We start from the raw sequence: 22,108 nt of genomic DNA, 5'->3' as shown, positions 1-22,108 counted from the left end.
GGCCTTGTGGTGACAGAGCTTCAGCAGGTAGGTCAGGTCCTTGTGCACAGAAAGTGCCTCTGCTCCCCGCCGAGGCTGTCAGTGTTCGAGTTATCATGAAGCAGGGTACTGCCTGTCTTTGACTTTTTTCTATTTTTTAAATTTTTTTTAAATCCCTGTCAGTTATTTAAATGGTGAAGGAAATGTTTTGTCAGGGGTTCTAAATTTAATATATTAGGTGTCAGCTCCTGCTGAGCCGTGGGAAGGCAGAGGAGATGCTCCATCTTCCCTGCCTCCCTGTGTCACCTCCTGTCCCTGGTGCTCAGCACCCCTCGGCCCCAGTGGGCCTCTCAGCTGCTTGATGGTGTAGCTCTCTTGCCAGTGCAGAGGCATTTTCCCTTAGAGAAGTAGCTACTCATCACTGTGACATTTTTGAGAGGTAGTGCTGCTATTTCATGGATGGGGAAACAAAGATACTGTAAACCCAGGAGGTGCTTGCAAAATGGAAAGGAAATCTCATAGTGCTTCAAAGCCAGAAGTAAATACAATTCTGAAATACATAGCAACCCCTGTAGAGAAGAAAGAGTAATATATCTTAGTTTAAGCATGGGTCTAAATAGTTTAATGTTCATTTGTTTGTTGGCAAACCTTTACAGGCTCACAAAAGTAACAAAAGATCCCAGTGATGTCCCTTCAGTTCACTAGAAGGGAGGATTTTCAGAAGTTAAATCCTTTCAATTTCTTTCTTAGCTTTTTAACATTCATACCAAAGCTTTCTGACACCCAGAACTTGCTTGAAAAACACAGCTGCAGGATTTCAAAACAGGTCACAATCAAGTCAAAATAATCTAACTATAAAATCTGGGGTCTTTTCATTCACTCTGAGGTTTTCCCATGTACAACTAATGGAGATACTGGAGAGAGATAAGGTCATTTCAGTTGCTTGCTAAATTGGTGTAACTTTACTTACAAGAATAATAAGTAGCCTTTTGTGATGAATGATCAACTGTAACAGTGTTTGGTAGCTAAAGCCCACAGAGCCTTGAAGTGTTCCTGATTTGTTTTCTAGTAATATTGGTAATTATGTTTACTTTGCCAGTTGGGATCATATCATCATATGAAAATCTTCACTTTCATTGAAATAATTAGTACATTTCCAGATACTTTGATATAGCTAACATTTTAATCTAAAAGCCTGAAAATACATAGAAGACAAGAAATGAGCATAATTATATTATTTTTCAATTTAAATATTTTTAGATCAGTATCAACATGGGGGGGTGGCACATGGTTTTGAAGTAAAGCAGAATGAGCCTTGCTGAGTTACAGAGGAAAATAGTCTCATTTTCTTCAAGTACTGGGAAAAGACCTGGAGGGAAACTCTGGAGTGGGGCTGTCAGTTGGAGCCTTACTCACCTCCAAGACCTCCTTCCCAGCTCACCCCCTCTTGAGAGTGACGCGGATGCTCAGAGCGGCCCCAGCGGTCTGATGGGGAGCTGGGGCTGCCGCCTCGCACCTGCGACTTCTAGGGGGGTTTCCATCATGTAGGAATGAGGAGGATGCCCAGGAACTGCAGCTTGGCTCACTGTTTGCTCTGGAGATGATGTCTTCTTTTTTTTTTTTTTCCTGTCTGCCTGGGAGGGATTTTGGAAGTTTTTTTTCTACATTTTGTTGTTTTGTTACCAGAGCAAAGTAATGACCAAAGTCTGCCTGTGGAGTTTGAATGAGCCCACCAATTTCTTTTTGGTGACCAAAAACTGAAGACAGTTTTGGGGGATGAGGGATTATCCATGATAATCCATTAAGCAAACTTCCCACTCACTTCTTGCAGTGGGGAGAAGCTCTCTTTGGACGCACTTTCAAGTATCTGATTATAAAAGAGGATTTGTGTAGCCTCGCTTCTGCATTTGCTTGTTTTAATGATGTGGTTCATGTTTCCATATTTTTCAGCCATCTTCAGTGGTAACGAACAGGCAGCAATTAGCAATTAGTTAGCTCAGCAATTTCTGGGAGAAGGGCTTTCTGCCCTCCTCCCTGGGGGGATGCTGTATGTTTTTTCTTCACAGAAATGTGCAGATTCTGCTTTGAAACTTCCCACAGACTGCGTGACTCTGGGGATTTACAGCAAGGACATAGCTGCAGCCTGCCAGCTGCTCCGGGTGCTCACCCTGGACCCTCCGGGGGGGGTTATGGCCAACAACTGTCCCTGCTGACCAACCAGAGCCACAGGTGGGTAGCACCGATGGACAGTCAAAACCTCAGCTGCTAGGAGATGGGGCCATGACGCTGTGTTAACCCCTTCCTAGGGTGCCGGGGGCATGGGGGTCTGCAGCGGCTCTGTTGATCCCCAGCTCCTGAGCTGTCTCCCATCTCCAGCTGCAGGCTGGGTGCCTGACCAGTTACCAGCTCTATAAATCTTCCTTGCTGAAGGGCACTGACACGGTGGGTTTCCTTCATGTGCTGAGTGGATTCCTGCATCCCTTTGGATACTGAGATTATACCAAGGGGCCAATGTGCACAAGCAGAATAAAATCTCATCAGAATGTAGGAAATGAGGAGAGGCATTCCAGCTGGTGATCCCTCCATGGTTGTGCCAGCACTAGGCTTGTCTGAGAACACGGAATCTCATTAGTTTCTCGTGGCTCATTGAAGCAAAATTTTGCTTCATGATCTAATTTCTCACATGGCTGGTGTTTGCCCTGTATTGCTGAGGTCTGGCTTCACTTAATTTTAGTGGAAAATGGTAGCAATAGACATTAAAGCATCCATGATGAGTAGAATGGCTTTTTCCTAGTTTGATATGTTCTTAATTTCATAGAGTAGTAGTTCATTATGGCAGTTCACAGAGGCCGAAAAATGATGATTTCTGTATTACTGGTTCTGTGGTGGTGCCAAAAACATAATCACGGTCCAGAAATACACTGTTAAAATCATGAAACAAAAATGTATTGATACAGATTTAAAAAAAAAAACTTGGCTCTTAGTCTAATGGAGTTTCTGTAGTGGAAAAGAAGAAACAACAAATAATACCCAGGAACAAATCCAAAGGGGTGAAAGTAACAGATCTACATCCCAGCAGGCCCTAAACCAGACTTCTTCAAATTAACCTTCTAATCTGCATTGCAGCTTTCATGTTTAATATTAGCTGGGGCCAAGGGGGCACAGCAGCCTCAAATTCTAATCCAAAATAATCTCTTTCATGTTCAGTGTGATCTTACTCCCAGTTACTGACTTCAGAGCCAGGTCTGCGACGAATTAATTGCAGGATGGCTAAATGTCTGGTGATTTTTGTAGTTACCTTCCACCGTAGCTTGAGGCTATGGCTTGCGTCTTAGGCTTTTGATCATGTACTGATTATTTTGTCATTATTTTGTGAGTCTTCCAGTATTCTACTGGAAGGCCCAATTAGACTAATTAAGATATGCAGAATGAAAAGTGAGCAGGTAGCAGAAGTGTCCAAAGAAATGATACTGTAAACTAGTGATGATGGCAGTGCCACTGTTAAGAGTCATGGTTCCTTATTTTTGTTTCAAGCACCAAGTCAGGTTTTGGGAGAAAATAATACTGTAAAACTGCAGTATTAGAAAATGGTCTGTAGATGCATTTTGTGAGGTGGTAGTGCCATATTAAATTACATTATTGTTAATGATACAGATGTAGGCGAGAACATTTGTCCATTTTATGCAAATAATTTTGAAGACAACTTATCCACAACATTTTGTAGGATAAATATTACCATGTATGCTGCTCTACAGGATGAAAGAAAACACACTCCAGCTGAAACTCTCAGGCTGGTATCAAGGTTAAACTAAAGCTTTATGTTGCATGTTCAAGAGGAGAAGTGGTATGGTGAGAGGCCAGGATGTGTCTGCCCCTGCAGTGCAGGCAAATGACTGTTTTGAACTTCCTCTGGGTGAGTTGGAAATGTTTGTCCTGGACGGGGAGATGACTGTTGGTATCTCACCTGTGTGTATGTAACTTGTGTTGCATTGGAAAACAAACCGAGAGGTTGTCAGTGCCCCAAGAGCTGCAGAGTTGATAGGCGAGGAGGACCTTTTAGAGAGGAAAAAAAGAGATTAGACTTTGATCCCCCAACAGTTTTCAGCGGTGCCTTATGCAGTGCTGAATTCATTAGGTCTGTTCCCAGACTCCAAGGGGAAGTAGAAGGGAAAGGCTTTGCAGGGCCAGGCTACTCTGTGAGTTATACCAAGATTGCAGAGACCCTAGAAATGAATGTAAATGTTCCGAGATCTCGTGCAGTGTCTTATAAAGCTTTCAAACCCAGCTGGCATTTGATATGACAGTTGGCCTGCAGGTAACTGATGGAGGTGATTATGTGGGAACTTCGTCTGTAAAGGGCATGGTGAAAAAGAGAACAGCTTGGGTAGCTATTGCCAATGGATTTCGATCTATGTGAATGATTTATATGAAAGTGATACAGATATTAGTAAATTATATTTGGAACTGCAGGAGCAGTCCTCTCCAGTACACTCACATTTTTATGTCTTTTCTTTAGTGAATTCAGAGTGATTTCCAGACAGGTGTTACACAGAGAGCAAGGTTGTCTAAAGTCTTTGGCAAGCTAACAGTTACAAAAATAAAGGAATTGGGGAGCTGTCAAAAGAATGCTGATTCTCCCCGTGCCCAAATCCCTCATTGCACTGTCAGTTTAGTTCATGTTATTGCAGGGAGGCAATATTGATGCAGAACATCCCTGGTGACTTTTTATGATGTGCAAGGACTTTGTTGTTTCTTTGTCCTTTGTGACTGTGAAAGCAAGGGTTGAGCTCTGAACACAAAGGTCCTATTGCTCTTTCCTCCTGCTGCTCAAGTTTGAGTGAAAGCAAAACAACAAATAAGAGACTGGGAGAAGGCTTTAGAACAGTAAAAATGATCCCTGGGGAACTCTGCTACAAAACAGATGCTGCCCTTGGAAAAATCAATGAGATCATTGATTAAGGGATTAAAACAAGGCTGCTGTGTTAACTGACTCAGAAAGAAATTTTGGTTGGGCAATGGGAAGAGAAGCCTTACAAGAGGCATCAAAATGGGAGTATTCTGGGAAATGTGTGGGCCAAGGGGGCTGGAGAAAGGGACTGACCATGGGCAGGTGCCGGTGGCTGGCAGAGCCCTGCCACGAGTTTTGGAGAAAGGCTGAGGACAACATTAGGTGATGTGCTGAAAAGCTGCAGCAGATTAAAAGCGTTTGCTGTGTTTTTATCTGCTCTCCGAGCACGGTCAGCTCTTCTGCCTGTGTATCTGATAGTGCCAAGTACCATGTGTGCAGTGGAGAAAATAATTCAGCACAGCAGCCCCATAACTTTTCTAATGCAAGCCCTGTTTTAATAACCAGAAACTCCCAATGGCATTTGTGCTCCAACAACCACTGAGATTTCATCCCCTGTGCTTCATGGACCTCCAGGGAAAGCTGCTGATACCAGCAATGGACATGGCTTGGACTGATCCTATTCAAACCTGAATTAGAATAGTTTAGTTGGAAGGGACCTACAATGATCTTCTAGTCCAACTGGAACTATGTAGACCTTGTCACTTTTTCCTTGGTAATTAAAAAAATGGCTTTGAAGTCCATTCTGTCTAAAATATTTCCTTCCCACAGTACAATTTTCTTCCAGGTCTTTTACTTCTTTCCAGCCTTGCAAGGATGCAAAAAGAAAAATAAAATAATAAAAATTGAATTCAAACATTACCTAAATAAATTGCAAAGCAAGACATTTTTAAGAAATAAAGAAACTTCAATTTGAGGAAATAATTTTTAAGAAATAAAGTCTCTTTAACACCTGGAGACTGGAAGTTATCTAGAAACACACATTTTGAACACAAAAGCCTTGGGTGTTTCCCCGCCAGCCTGCTCTCAGAGGAGCTGGGGAGAGAAGGGGATGCTCTGGGCAGTTAAAGGGTGCGGGATGCTGTTTGGAAATGCAGGGTTTTCCCTTGGGTTGCTGCTGCCAGTGCCTTCAGTGCCAGGAACAATAAGGAAAGTAGACAATACCTTAAACTGTTGCGTGGTAGAAGTGCCTCATTTTATTTTATTTCCCATTCAGAAAAGATATTTGCAGGGGAGTAAAACTGTTTAGGAGTCAAATTCTCCTTGACAGAAGCCAGCTAAAATCTTTTTGTTTGTTTAACTCAGAAGCAACAAGGCTCCTTTACATCCTGTGCTATGACTACTGATACTTCTACAATAGAAAAAAAAATTAGCAGGCTGAAATGTCAATTGAACTGCCAAAATACTCTTTCAGCAGATCACTTCTATGTGAAGGATACCTGAAATTATTCTGCTGGCAACTGATTTGCAGTCAGACCCCAATTGGGATGATGAGGGAGATGCCCAAGAGGGACTTAGAACGGTTGTTATATGTTACAGAAGCACACGAGTGTGAAGTGTGCTATGCCACCCTTTCAGAGGGTATTTTATAAGGAGATCCTGGTTTGAGTGATCTCTTGAATAACTCACTAATAGGCACAGTCCTGAGGTGGTTTACATTAGAGCTGCCCCAGGGATGTCAACGTGCATCACTGGAGAGCACGGTCCCCCACGCAAGGTAGCATCATCTGCCCCAGAACTGGTGTGCAACACGGTCTGTGGATCACCAGGATCCAAGGACATGAGTAAATGCCCTTAGACCTGGCTCATGATTATTCTAATTTCCATTCCAAAGGCTCACCTAGAAGAAAGCTTTATATTTCAACAAATTGGGCTCTTGGATCCAGTTCCTAAAATGCATACGCATCTTACTTTATTATCTGGGGCATAGTTCAAAGCAAAATTTCACCTCTTCTAACATTAAGTTGGAAAAAAGCCTTTCCTTTACATATAGAATGTTGAATTGTCCACAGACCTGGTACAATGTGACTCTACTCTTCTATGCTTTTTATTATTAAAAAAGACACTTCAGGTAGGTTTGGGTTCTGACTGATGTCACTCTTAGCAGGAGACTTTTTTTGTTTCACTGAAAAATTTCATATTACACCGAACCCTTTTTTATATGAAAAGATTACGTCACCCCTGTCTAAAATACACTTAAAATACAACTTCTTGTCTGACTCATGGTGCTGCAGAAGTGTCACCTCCCTGGTAGGTGGCACCCAGCTGCACTGTGGTTGTGTCTGCACAGCTTTCCTCATTCTGTCTCTGCTCCTTTGCCAGAATCTTGGTGGGCTCTCCAGACCACGTCCCCGTGCTGTGGGTGACAGCACGCAGCTTTAGGGAAAAAAGGGGCAAGTCCCTGCCATGACTGAGGCTAAAACAGCTTCACCACTGTGCACCTGGCTCTGCAGGGGGAGAAATATTCCTTCATGGTTTAATGGTATTTAAATGACTCAAATGGTTTCAGTAAATGAATGCATTACAGAGCTCATGTTTGAGAAACTGCAATAAAGCATAATGGAGTTAACAGTTTATTAGTTTCATAAATGTCACCTTGTTATTAACAACACAGGTAAAGGTAGTTTTACAAGGGATTGCATTATGATCTGTTCTGTGCAATATTGCATGTGCTGAGTACTATGTTTGGAAACACTAATTTTAATGTACTGTACTCTTACATTACTGTGCAGTAGTGCCCACGAGCTGGTTAAGGGCAGCCACAGTTTCCAGCAGTGATCTGTAGGGACCTTACTGGTGCGCCTGGCAAGACTGGCTCCTGCTCCAGTACTGCATTGCATGGAGGGGCAGCTAAAGCCCATTGCATGCCCTTATATCCTGCCGTGTACCATAAAGCGTTGCTGTAATTAACCCAGGGAAGCGATGTGATCACTCCCAGGAGAGGAGGCCAGGCGGCATTTAAGCAGCCACTGCTTGGGGAAGGAGGGCTGTAGGTGTTTGTGCTGTCAGCTGTTCTGCCTGTGGAATTTGAATGTGAATGTCCTGGTACATAGAAGTCTTGAGCACAACTATCATAAGGACAAGTAGATCTCAAACTGTTGAATCACTTATTGAGAACCTTGTGTGCAGTACAGCACTGGCTTGCAAGGAAGCTATGCTGGGAGCTGGCTGCCTACATGCAGTTTGAACTGGCCTGTGCTGGCACTGATCTGAGCCTTTAAGGAGGTGTAGCCCTCAGTGGAGAACAGCTCCCTGACGCCTTTGCTAGGCTTTGTAATCTTGGAGCTCCATCAAAGTGTAGTCCCGGAGTGGGAGCTGTGGTGGTAGCAGCTGTGCTTGAGGTGAAGGTTGTAAGTGGTTGTGCCATAGTCCGAGCAAAGCAGTCACTTTACTTTGCTGCCACTGAAAGACATTCAAAGGCCAAAAAGACATGGCCCTGGTTTTCACCCTTGCTCCTCTGCAGAGACTAGTGGTGCTGGAGGTATTGGCCTGCCTTTGAGAGACCTCAGTTGTGCAAAAAGCATCTGTATGTGCTCTTTTCCTTGCTCTGAGTGAAGCCCTCTTTTCAGCTTTGCCTAGGAGAGGCACACTTGAAACATCACAAGTCATTACATTAATTAGCTAATGTCTAAAAAGTGCTTTGAAGAGGAAAAGCATTAAATAGGAAGTAGTGTTAATATTATTTTTAATAAATGTAAGAGCACATTCCATAATGAAGGCTCATGTGATGAAATATGTTTCACTGTGCATCATTTCCCCCCACCCCTTAACAACAGAAGAATTAAGTCTTTCTCGTGATTTCAAGATCAGTCTTTAGGCACTGTGGAGAGTTCAGACTTTTATTTCCCTCAAAAATAGGTTAAAAATTGTATTCAAGCATTTCTGTATTTTATACTTCAGGAAGATGGAGGGCAACATGACAATAGCCTCCACCATATAGCCTCCCCTCAGATACATAATGGGGCTGGAGAAGCCTTTTTAAAGAACCACTCCAGCTCTGTATTGAAATTCTGTCAAACTCCCTTGGAGTAAGATACAAAGATGGATAAAGAAATCTGGATCACAGTGATAAGCTCCTGAAGTGAAGACCCAGCACAATAGAGTGAAAAGCAGTAATGTTATCTGAGTACATTATTTTAATTGAAAAGCAAAATGTCCTTACATTTCTTGGGAACAGATTGTGTCACGGACTGTAAGGGAATACAAAAAATGAGGGCTTGCCATCATCTCCATGTATAGTCTAGATTGACTCATTGAAGTCAATAGGATTTTTTCACTCATTTAAATTAGACTTTGAATTTCACTTCTCAATTTTCAGCATTTTGATCTAAGTAATGGCTGCTGTTTCTTCATTGGCCATCTTTGCCTCGAAAGATGGTCGTGAGATGCACTTGCTAACTTCTGCTCAGCACATTTTTGGAAGAGAAGTTGCAGAGAGTAGATAGCTCAGTCTTTGGAGAGATCTGCTTGAATTGGAGGTCTTCCAAAAAGCTGTTTTGCCGGTGCTAAATGGCCTCTATCAGCCCTGGCTTGGCTCTTCCTCCTCGTTGCAAGTTGGTCGCAGCAGCTTCTGTGACGGGGCGGTGCTGGAGCAGAGCATCTCATGCCCAGAAGCCCCGTGGCACCGTGTCCTGGGCCGTGCAGCACAGAGAAAAGGCTCTTGCCGGGTTGAAGTTTCTAACAGCAGCATCTTTCCTGAAGCCAGGCGGGCACAGGAAGGGCACAGGGGCTTTCTCAGAGAGCTCATGTCCTTCACAGCCACTGCTGGAAGGAGGAACTGCTCTTCTTGCCCAAAGCATGGAAGAAATCACAGTCTGGTCTGATGCATTATAAAGATCTCTTGTATGTATTTAGCTTTTTGTGGCAACAAACCATGGAGTGCTTTATGTAGCACATGCATGTCATTATTTTGTTCAGTGAAATATGTTACGAGAAGATCCACTGTGTATGTAAATAAGGCAACGAGAGAAAAGAGGGTTTGGGTTTGATTTTTAATCACTGGAATAATTTTCCAACACCAGCTATCAACGAAACCTGTGCTTTCTTGCTTAATATTTACCAAAAAATATTAGGGTGTGGGTGTGGGGTTTTTTTGTTTGTTTGTTTTTTTCTCTCTCCTCTTTTTTCCTCTTTATTCCATTTAATATAAGATGTCAAAAATAAATCTACTTTCCAAGTAATGACTTGAAATTTTGAAGAAATATTTTTCCTCAAAAAATTTTATCTTTCAGAAGAGATGTGTTGATGTCTTTATGGGAGAATGAGGAGGGACAGAGGAGTTCTTGTGACCTTTTTCTATAAGCGATGGCGTGGTCTGGTGTCAGTCTCTGTGGACCTGCCTGGCACACGATGTTCCATCATGCCCATCATTCTTTTTGTAGCCATCTTTGTTCTTGCTCTCTAGGATTGTTGCTGAATTTATCTCTTTACAGAAAGAGCAACTTCAGACAAAATGCTGTGAGGATGAAGGGGACTGCTTGGGGAGGGGAGGCAATGGCAGAGGGCTGGGGTCCTCCATCCTCCCGGCCTGGCAGGGCCCTGCTGTGCCGACACATTCCAGAGAGCCGAAGCTCCAGCGGAGGTCATCCTCCCAAAAGCCAGGCACCTCAAGAATCAGCGTGTATATACGTGTGTATGGCCTGAAGAATCAAATCAGTGGCTCAAACTGTTGCTCACAGCACCAAAGGTTACAGTTGTTTCAAATAATACTGTATTATGCCCCATAAATTCAGTAAGGTGACCCAAGAGTGTTCATTAGAATTTATTTTAGCCGCACTTATTGTCACTTAACAGACTAAACAAGAACTGATGGCTCTTCAAGTAGTAATAGTAAATTATAGTTATGGCGAACACAAATGCCTCATTACATCTAGTCAAGGTCTATTTCCCCTTTATAGCAATAACTGTAGGAAGGCATTGTTTTTAATTTATGAATAAGGATGCACAGGAATCTTCGCTTTCCTATTTACATAAACACGATAGACAATTAATCTTCTGTAAAGTAACCAGAGTGATATTTAAAGCATACAGACTCCTTCCAAAACGCATTCCAAAATGCCTATGGGGTATCCATATCGTAGGGTGTTTTAATGATAATCTGATACATAGATGAGTCCCAACAGCAGGAAGATAGACAATTTATTTCTTTTTTCCTTAAGTCTAATTTTATGCTATATGATCCTTTCAGTGAAAACTGATGCATGGATTTTTATTTGATGAACTATTGGGGTGAAAGTTATGTCAGAGTAATAGGACTAGCTAAGGTAGAAAAATATAATGATTTTTTATTGCAGTATTACTTGTCTCATCTCTATGTGAAATGTTCTTAAGATTTTTCAAAAAAAATCTTTTATGCTAATGTTGCAGTATAAATAAAGGAATGATGGAGAAAAATTGAACTTGTTTAAGTGTCAAGATTAGTCCTGACAGATAAGCAGCTTTTGGTTTTAATAGTTTACTGTGTTCTTGATACGTTACCTACTTATATTCTGCTCAAGAGCCATATGACCCACACAGATTTTTATATGCATTATAGACAAAACCAGAGGGAAGCCCAGCCTGACTGGGGAGAGACACAAATGCAGATAACCCAGCGAAGGCTGATACACGAGGCGCTTTTTTTGTTTCATTCTTCTCAAAAAGGCTAATTTTGTTTTACAGATATTTAATTAATTTTAACAAATGGACAAGCATGCAGGTCAGCATGGAAAAGGGACAAATTAAAGAGTATTTAGATGCTGTAAATAGTCTGAGATCAGTAACAGTTCTATACGTTTTTGCAGAAATGGGCAACTTTGGCCAAAAATTCTTATTTCTCAAGCTGTTGCATGAGCCAGAAATAAAATGAATGTGGTTTTCAGGGCTCATAGCAAAGCTTCTGTGTTCCTGAGGAGGCAGGGAGAAGATATTTGCCTGTACATGGAATACATTTCACCTTAATGTCCTTGAGCAATAAGAGAAACAAACTCCAAGATGTTAAAACAAAAATCATATTGGCACATACTGACTGTGTTTCAAGAAGAAACTAATTTTTGCAATAATTTCTTCTGCTCTCCCCTAAAGGTTTGTGTTTTTCAGATCAGACTTCTAGCTTGATCCTGTCCACATTTCAACCTATTTTATTGTTGCTGCAAGAGATAAATTCTGGATACTGCCCACATGAAATACCTGATACTATTTTTTGATTCCTTGGACATGGCACAGTTGTTCTTTGCCCTCTCTAGGACTTTTAAGATCAGTAACTCAGTGTATCTTTCAGGACATAGCTATTTTTTGAGATGAATTAACTTCCAAACATTACGGTGAACTGATCTTTTCCCATGGAGACTCTTGCTGTATCTCATCCAACAGAAAGTAATAAAATGTGGAGATCGTAATAAATAAAATGCAAAAATTGTAGGTAAAATGTAAAAGTAAATGATATACATGCTATATTAAGAGAGGCTTGGTGACTTGCTGCCAGTTGGTGGATTTGATCCTTTTCTCATAGATTTTGGCACTAAGAAGGTAGGAGTTCATGTCAGCTCTTTGAGTAATTAGAGAAAAATTGCCTTTTGGCATTTTGTGGTGCTGATTTTAACGTGTAGTTTTACAACTTGATGTTAGCTTTGCCTGAAGCAGTGATATTAGTGAAAAGTAGCCTGTGGATCTCATTTGGAAATCAAAATGAAAGGACTTGATCATATTTTTTTAACTCAAGAGTTTTCCAAGTTGATGTTATTTTAGAACTGAATTACTTTTCATAATTTTACAAATTTGCTGTCTGTTTTTCTGGATGGTGATCTCATCATTTTGACTGGTGCCATTGACATGACAATTTCTTGTTATGTTTTTGGTAACTGAAAAGTTTAAAAAGTTCCTGTTTCCAGAGGAATAGTCTGCATAAAGGCATTTACAACGTGTCCCACCCCTCTCTGGTGCTGTTCCAACATTCGCCTGTGTCCTTGGGAAAAACCTTCATCACTGCCCTGGCCCTGTTCTAGCTCAGTCAGTGGCAACTTCTCTGTGCACTCCACGGCTGAGCTTTTTTTAAAGATTTCATATGATTTATGAAAAAAAGAGTGAAACTGATTTAACAAAATGTACTATCCATTAAAAAAAGCAGTCAGCAGAAAAAAAAAAAGAGAGAAAATACATGGAAATGCTTTAATTTATTTGTTCTACTTGCTGGTTACATTAGTGTTACGTGCAGTCACGAAAGGTACAAAACTAACAAGCAAATGTCACTTTGTCCTGAAAATAATGTCCTGGAAATGGAATGCTTCCTGACAAGCAAATATTCAGTGCATCAGCATTTACGCTTTTGAGGGAAGGTAAGGAAGGTTCACAAAATACTTTTTTGAATATCAAAACAACCCCCAACTTTTGGTACTTTTTTTTTTTTTAAAGTTAGACCGAGTTGCTATCTTTGTATCCTGGAATTAAATGAATGCAAATGATTGTTTTGCTTTTCTTAATAACTACAAATAATTCCAATTAATTCAGACTATCATAATTCACTCTGCTTCACGCAGAAGCCTTCTGACGCTACAGGATGCATTACACGCCAGAGCTTTCAGCCTGGTATTGATTGATTCTTTGCAGTGGACCTTAAAAATCCATTAAGGAAGAAGTTAGAAGATGTGAATTAATTCTAAATCCTTTGTTGTTATGTTCAGCTGAAGAAAGCCTTTTCAAAACCATTAATCATAACTCAAAATAGACTGCTAACTTTAAAATAAACTTTTCAGTAAATTGGAGGACAAATCCAAGTAAGGTATTTAAATTGACTGTCCCAATGTGCACTAAGAGTTTTCTCAAGTGTTTTACTGAATGTTTCTTCAGTGTTTTTCAATTCACATTGTTCTGATAAGAATATGTTGACATGCAGCCATCTGTACCAGAAATGAAGAAGATGATTGCTATTTAATAGATAAGATATGTCACCAGTTTGGAGGCATCTGAAAAGAAAAAAACAATAAAGCTTGCCATCTCCTCCCAGGTAACACCACTAATCAGGCAAAACTTCATTCAGAACAGAAAAAAAACCACCCTCCTTCTGGAATCCACACTCATTATTAATTATTAGAATTAATTTGTATTGAGTAGCTTATACACCTGCTGCTCCCAACAACATCCTATTCTTAGAAATAAAGACACAAAAACTTTAAACTGAAACACAGTAGCAGTGGTACCTGAAGAGCTAGGTGATATTAAATAGAGAAACAGAGAACAGAGAAACCTTGACTGAAAGAATAGCTGCAGTTTTATTCAAATTCAACTCTACTTACATACTTTGTATTTACTAAACTGTGTAAACCAATCTGTTACTGGTTTCTCTGTGTGCGCAGGAGGAGCCCGCAGCCCGAGCTGCCTTTTCTGGTGCATCCCTGAGAAGTCTCTCCGAATGATCCATGGCGTTGTGGCCACTCCAGTGGCCTCAGGTTTTCATGCGTGGTGTTGGGTTCATCCTGGCCTGCTGCCTCAGTCGTCCAAAACCTCCCGTCTGCTGTCAGTTTGTCCTTAAATCACGTGCATTTATCAGCCCTGTGCGACCAAGGCGTAAGTGAGCAGGACTGAAGTATCCCAGTTCCCGTGTGGTGGCACTTCATTGTGTTTGAGCTTCACTGCATCCCCGCTGTTCACTGCTGTGTCATTTCAGGGCTGATGGTTTGACACTGCTTAAAACATAGAGCTTTGGTAAAAAAAAAAAAATATTTTGGCAATATTCCCTTTCTCTCCTAATTGTGTCTCCTGCTGAGGCTGGGCTTGGCTTTGTCACTGCAGTTACTATTCACAAGGTTTATGCCAAGGACATTTCGGTAAAAGGCGGATCCAGCACTGGTGGCAGAGTTGCATCGTTTCTGAAATGGAGTGGTTATATCTGGTTAATTGGTTAAATTTTTCTTTCTCCTACTTCTATAGTTTGATCAGCCCTGGAGAATAGGACTGTTGTCATAACAACTAGGAAGAGCTGTGGATCACCATGGTACACAGAAATATTTTTCCTAAAATTGTAAATTCTTTCCTGGTGAGTAAATTCGGGAATGGCATTTGCAAAAACTTGAAGGTGAACTTGGGAAAACACTGAAAATACTTTCATCCTTCCCCAAAGGTCCCATATACAGTAGTAAATTGCTAACGTAATTGAAATGAAACTGGTGAGCTGTGTAATAAAGATTAATCCTTCCCTACTCCGAGAACACGCGGTACCTGAGACAACTGCTCTCATTTGAGACGTGTAACATCGAAGCACCACAGTTAATTTCCAGGTGGTTACTAAATTCATTAGTGCTTTATGTCAGTTTGAGAATAAATTTGCATGTTGATTATATATATTAAAAAAATGCAAAGAAGTTTGAAGCACACAGTTGGGCAGTGTGGGCTGGTCTGGGTGGGGTGTTGCTGAGCCCTTCGCTAATAAGTGATGGGTTCTTATTTAAAGTTGTAGAAAGTTTGAATACATCTTAATGCATGTTTGGAAGCAGTTACTAGGCTACGTGACTGGTGAGTTAAGAAAAGTTACTTTGAAGAATTCTACAGCAAACACAGTGTTGGAAAGAGGAGAATCAATTTCCCATCTCCTTATACTGATGCTCGTTCCCATCTCGTTATCCTGGTGCAGCGCCCTGTGTCTGATGGATGGTCCTGGCCTCTCTGGTGGGCAAGGCAGTGCAGAATGGGACCAAACGCCCTGCAGCGCTGGGGCAGTCGGTCACACAGGCAGCTCAGAAATGCAAGAGGCAAAAATTGTTTGTCTTGTACTGGGACACCTCTGTAGCTTCCAACCCTGCAGGCATCCCCAAATATGTGTCTTTAATCGTGGGAAAGTGTCAGATAAACAGACATGCACACCCATTTCCCTACAAGTATCTTGTCACTAGTCAAAACTTCAGTGTGTTTGGCCAGAAATACTTGTCCTGATGGAACTGAAGGGACTTGTTTTAATAGTTTGGGTCAAGCTTGCTTAGGCTGTAATAGGTGTTGTGGGCCTTGTCCAGGAGCCACTATTGATTGTGGTTGTTGTTCGATCAGGACATGCACTGAATGCAGATTGTCATGACCAACAGAGCCCCTGAAGTTTTATGTACTACAATAGGTAGGAGCCTGCAGTTTTTGTCCCTTAGCAGAGTGTTCCACACTGATCATTAATTAGAATTATTTTTATATATATTCAATATCTCTATATAAAATTTGAAATGTCATTCTGTGAACTGTCTCAAAAACTAAATTTTCTCTTTGTGATTTTTAAAAAAAGGTAACGTTCTTGCTTTGAAAACATTCAGCGAGCTTTAAAGAGCACCAGATAGCACCAATTATAACACAGCATCAATTGTACCTTTATATTAAAAATGTTAGGACTATTACGCCAAACTTCATTATTTCTTCAGAGATTTGCTTTCCTTAATTTGCATAGAACTGTTCTGGTTAAAAATTGCCAGTCACAAAAGTACCTTGGTGGTTTGTTTTGTAGCAGTCGTCGTTTCTTCTAATGAGAATATATTTTATGCAAAGGTATCTTTTTATTTATTCTAAGTGTGCTCTTTATTTTATTGGTTGCTTGTATCTTAGTGTATTCAATTAAAAAACTGTATATCCTGCTGTGTTATAACTGTTGGTAATTTAGCTGCTATACTACATTTCTGTTCGTGCAGGTCTAGTTAGGGAATGAAGATGTGGGGATGCTTCTATCTTTACAGTTTTGTGCAGCTGGAATAAGTTTTGCTCTAGAGAAGCTTAAGTCTCAAATCTCACAGGTCTTGTAATCAAAGGACAACATTGCTGTGCAATGGACAGAGCTGAATATAGAAATCTTCTATGGTGTTTGGGAGTGCTCTAACCTCTCTCTAGCAATTGTTGTCAGTAGCATTCATTTATGTAACACCAATTAAATGGACAAAAATGAATAAATGTAAGGGATGCTCTGAAAAGTCAACCAGAACTAAGCAGAACACCTTCAGTTGAGGAGGTCTTACTCTGCCCATTTCACAGGCTGCTCTTCGTCTCTAACGTGCTTAGTAAATAGATGAGAAATGAGTTACATCAAAGGTCACCTTTTATTTACAGTTATCTTTTAGCTTCCAAAGTAACTGCCTGAAGTTAAAAACCGTCTGCACTGCTTGTCTTTGGGTATGACACTACGCACCTCAGGTAGTGAGGAATCACGCTGGCTTTTATTAGCCACATCAAAAAAAATCTTAGGCACCTTCCATGTGATTGATGTTGCATTGCCACTGACGTATGCCAAGGTAAAGTCCATATATATTGCTGAGTGGCAGGAACAGGCCCCAGGAATGTCTCCGTCTGTCCTTCCTGCAGTTGTGTTGGGTGCGGTGGAAGCTTGCAGCCACTGCAAGGCAGGACAGTCCTTGAGGCAGCGAGGTCAGGAAGCAATGGCTGCAACACCACGGAAATTCTTGAGGGAAGTGAGCGAGGTGATTTGTAGAGCATAATTAATTTGACAAATGCCACCTTTCGTTCTTTTTTTGTATATTGCCTTTGAATAAATGGCCCATTTCTCCTATATGTTTGACATTTGCAACTTCTGCTTCCCAGCAGGTTCTCCGGGAGCGGGAGCTGTAGATGCACGCACTGCACCAGCCACACGGCCGGCTGCAGGGACCAGCCCTCCCTCTGTGTCACTCTTTAGAGCATTTATTTTAGCAGTAGTATTAGAGGTTTTTATTTAGTGTTTGACTGACCAAAGGCCAAACAGCAGACACTGTTTCAGTTGGGTCAGATCACCGTGTCATACTGCACAGTGGCATTTGGCCCCGTTCATCTCAAAGGATGAGTATCTCCGTTTAACAGGATTTCTCAGGGGAGCATGTGCTGCAGGCATTCCCTTCCCACCCACGGGTCTACCTCCGGGTGTGCTGCATCGTGTCCTGCCAGCCAGGAGAGCTGCTGCACAAATCCAGCGGGGAGGGTGGTTACACAAGAGCTGCATTGCAGCACGCTGCACCAGCTCAGCCAGGAGCATCTGCCAGCAGCACCTCATCTAACAGCACGCCAGGCTCTCAACACTTCATTTCCATCACCTGGAACAGGAGTTCTCAGAAAAGGTGTTGCCCAATATAACCATTTGCAACAGGTTGTTAACACCAATGGGTCTTTTTTGGCTTCTTTTTTTTTTCTTTTTTTTTAACTTGGCTATAAATACTCTGATGAATTGTTAATACAAATGCAGAATTCTGATTTAAAGCAGCAGCGACTGGATTTGTCCTCAAAGTTTTGTGATTTCTCTGATGGGTTTCATAGCACATCCACTACTAACGATTTTTCAAATTCTTTTAACAGTGCATGTGGTGTGTTTTTCTGGTTGATAATGGGTATCGACTACTTCCTTCACTTTTTTGTTTATTAGCTTCCAGTCACAAAATTTGTACAGACAGTTGCTTATGGTGCGACCTTTACAAGTGCATCCCAGTAGTCTGCCCATTGTCCTAGGAAAGAGTCTCCTGTGAAGCTCTATAGTTGTTATTTAAACTGAGCTTTTTATAGACTTGCAATGTAATCTGCATTTCCCAATACTGAATGCGTTTAGAAAGTGCTCCGTGCTGAAAGCAAATTGCCTTTGTTTTTGAAGCTCAGGGACCTGCTTTCTCACGCCTTGCAAAGCCAAGCAAGTTGCTGTGGTCCATATACTCAGCAGAGCTCAGCAGACCAGGCTCTCACTTGGATTCCTAGTCAGAAGCTGGATGTTAACAGCTGGTGAATCTGTTTACAGGTTGGAATATATTTCTCCCATAAGCTTTAATGCCTTCTAACCCCGATCGATCTTCGCTAAAGGAACGGGAATGGCCCGAGCAGCATCTGCCTGCGCACTGCGGTGCACCAGCATGCAGGTAAGGCCCAGCACACAGCTGGGGGACTTGCAGCTGGCCAGATGTTCACAGAGGGAGGAGAGGTGTCGCCAGCTGCTCTTGAAAACACACACAGGGTGAGCCTTAACTGCAGGCTCAGTGCCAGCAGCAACCTCTGTAGTCACTGGCTTACGAGTTTCTCTCCTGACTCGTAAAACCATTGAACATCTTCTTCAGGGAACCCAGACCTCTGGCATTTAATGTTTTTTCCTTAAAAGGCTTTTTTTTTTTTTTTTTTAAAGGCTAAACCTGAAGTTTATAGGGTTATTGTGCTTGGCAATTTAAAAAAACAAACACTGATTTTTTTGGTAATTCTCCAAGTGCAGTCCTACCAGTGTTTATTAAATGTCCAAAAATACAAAACAGGGACACAAACTGCCAAATAAACCTATGGCAGGTTTTGATCTCTCAATTTCACCTTTCTTTTGAGAAATATGGGAAGCACAAATGAAAATGTTTAGAATTATATTGGCAAAGTATAAATAATCACAAGATACACAGAGATCCTAAAGAAATAATTTGCATGATTTTATGTCAAGTTTTGAAGGTTATTGTGACAAATTGGAAGTGTTCTTTGGACACTTGCATTGATTGGTAGGAGATTTTGTACTGTAATGCAGATGGCACTATGAATATACAATGTTATTTCATATTGCTCCTCTGACAGCTCAAATAAAATGGTGAAGACAGAAAAAAATGCAATGAATATTTTCAGGGCCAAATTTTCGCTCAGTTGGAAAGTTCAGTTTGGATCATTGCTTCAACGGTTTCATTATCCGTGCACTGGGTGAGAGGTTCATCCTTTCTCTGCTTTTCCACCAATCATTAAACAATTAAGAGATGAAAATAACATCCAGTATTAAATGATAGTAAACTGGGGACACCAGCAAAGGGAAATTGCAGTTTTTTAGGCATAGCATGGAGTGTTGATACTCCATTTGTTGGGCTGCATTTTTACCGACTTGGATCTCTCTTTCCACATTAGAAACATGAACCAGAATATTCCATATTTCAGTATGGGGTTATGGTGAACATGCCCCCTGCCCATACACTAGAGAAACTTCTACAGTTTGGTCTGCTAAATATTTCTGAACCTAAAATACACTTTCTTCCCTTGTGCCCCCCATGGCCCCTCAGCAGAAGTACCTTTAGTTTTTCCGTAATGCTCTTTCTGTGCCTTATGTAGAAGAGAAGATAACGGGTTCCTCTGTCCACGGTGAAGATGTTCTGCTGGAGGCGTATTACAGACCTTCTGAGTGGAGCTTTCTTCTCCGTTACTGCTTCCCGTTACAAAGCTTTGCTCTGAATTAGTTAAACCTCTGAGTCAGAGGAATAATGAGTGGTTCTCAATAGCATTAAAAGCCAGAGAGTACCCAGGGCGACTTGCGTGAAGCAATGTGCTTTGCACTAAAGCGCTGGATTTGTCTTTTTCCAAGATGGTCTATCACTTCAGACGCTGTTGTCTTCAAAATGGAAGGGATTTTGCTCAGAAGTGCTCACACCTCAAAAGTCTGTAATTGCCTCCTGCATTAAAGCGGTGCTTCAGCAGCCCGACTGTCTTAGTCCAACCACTTTTCACACGTGGTTGTCTTGAAAATGCAATAGAGCTTCAGCTGTTTGACTCCATCTGACTTGCAATCCTCGTCTTATCATCTAAGGGGACACCAGCTGAGATTATTGTGTTACTGTTCTCTGGCTAACACTGGTCTCATTTCAAAATCCCTCTGCGATATTTTATAGCTCATAGGCAAAAGGCAGTGCTTGCTGGAAGGGTGACATCTTTTCATTTCCTCTTAGAAGGAGGTCAAGTGAGTAATTTGCACAAAATCCCCCAATGACTGTGGGTATTTATGCCACTTTTCGTCAACTGAAAACTAAGGGTGGCTTAACTTTTATGTTTAACATATAATGAGGTATTGATCTAGTGGCAAGAGTTGCTCCCTGGGTGCTGTCCTCCAAACTTTTTATTTCTTTATAGACAACAATCAGGTAAAAAATATTTCACATACAGTAAAAAAGCAAAATTGTCTCCAGGAGGATAATGGGCCCCTCTCTTCCCTGAGATTAAGGACAGAGATTTAACAAAAACCGGTGAAGTAAATTTGACTTGGATTTTTTGTGTGGTTTGTGAAAAAGTTAGCACAGGTCGTATTTAAATGATCTTAAAAATAGGATATTTATATTAAAAAAAAAAAATTATCTGCCTTCCCTGTGAAGGCTCTGTCGATATAGATCCCTGCAGCTGTGCTAGCCAACAATTGCTGAAGACTTACAGTTAACTTCAGCTATTTATAATTGAGAAATTATAACCAGACCCTTGCTGAATAAACTCTGAACTTAAGAATTGGGGTAATTTGTGGGCTGGTGGAAGGTTTTTCTTTGGGGTATACAAAGCTCGTCACAGCAGCTCTCCTTAGGGCAGGATGAGCTGGAGATAGTGTGGACGGATCACACTATATCCCTCCTCTCTTCTGCTTCTGCAAAGTGTGTCTGATGCAATGTTGGAGTTGGCTGTGCACCACCAAAATAGCACAATAACTCCAGATTCTTGCTTCTCTGAGGCGAATTTCAGATTTTCCTTGAATGCAGTGTATGCCTGCATTGTGTACTGCTATGGGCTGTGTCTTAATAATCCTGAAAAAAAAATAATTGGAAATATGTAGGTGGTTCTTTATTTCTTTTAATAAAAAGTCTGCAGCGCTGCTTGGGAAGGTCAAGTCTGTTTGACACTGCCAGGATGCTGGTATTCTTGGAACAGCCATCTGTTCAGAGCACAGTGAAAAATTGGTTTGTGACTGCCCAAAGTCACTTTAGCTCATGAATAAAATCTAAAAAAAAAAAAAAAAAAAAAAAAAAGTACACCAGTATTTTACCACTTACAACAAAGAAATTACCATTTGGAAAAATTAGTGTTTGTATCCATGACTTGATGAGTGATGGTTTGTTAGTGATCTGATTTAGGTATTACTGGCCAAAAGGAGGACATGGAAATTGAGCCTGTGGGACTGTCGCTGTGTGACCAAAAAGATCTTGGTCAACAGATCAGCTGTAATGAGTTGCACAGGGGCACAGAGGAGTGCTCACTGCTCACCGCAGTGAGCCACACCAACTGACAGAGCTTGAAATAAGAAAATAAATAACCTGTATACTCCACTCTTATCCAAGGCAGAAACTGGTCTGTAGATTATTTACCCTTTCTCTCTGCTACATTAATACATTTTATGAAATTGTGAAACCTTTGGCAGATTGAGAGTTTTTTTCCATTAGTTTGTTTCTTTCATTTTTCTCCTGGCAACTTCAGTATTTTCTCTTCACTTCTCTGTCTTCTTTATAGTTTTTACTTGCTGCTGCATTTTCATCTCTGTTTCTGCTCTTCTTCCCTTAAGGCATGAACCAAAAATATGATCCATTGACTTCTGCAGTTTTTATATTTTGCTGG

Source organism: Athene cunicularia (assembly GCF_003259725.1).
Source record: "Athene cunicularia isolate RWA chromosome 12 unlocalized genomic scaffold, athCun1 chr12_part1, whole genome shotgun sequence".
Lineage (NCBI taxonomy): Eukaryota > Metazoa > Chordata > Aves > Strigiformes > Strigidae > Athene > Athene cunicularia.
This window is presented reverse-complemented; position numbering follows the sequence as displayed.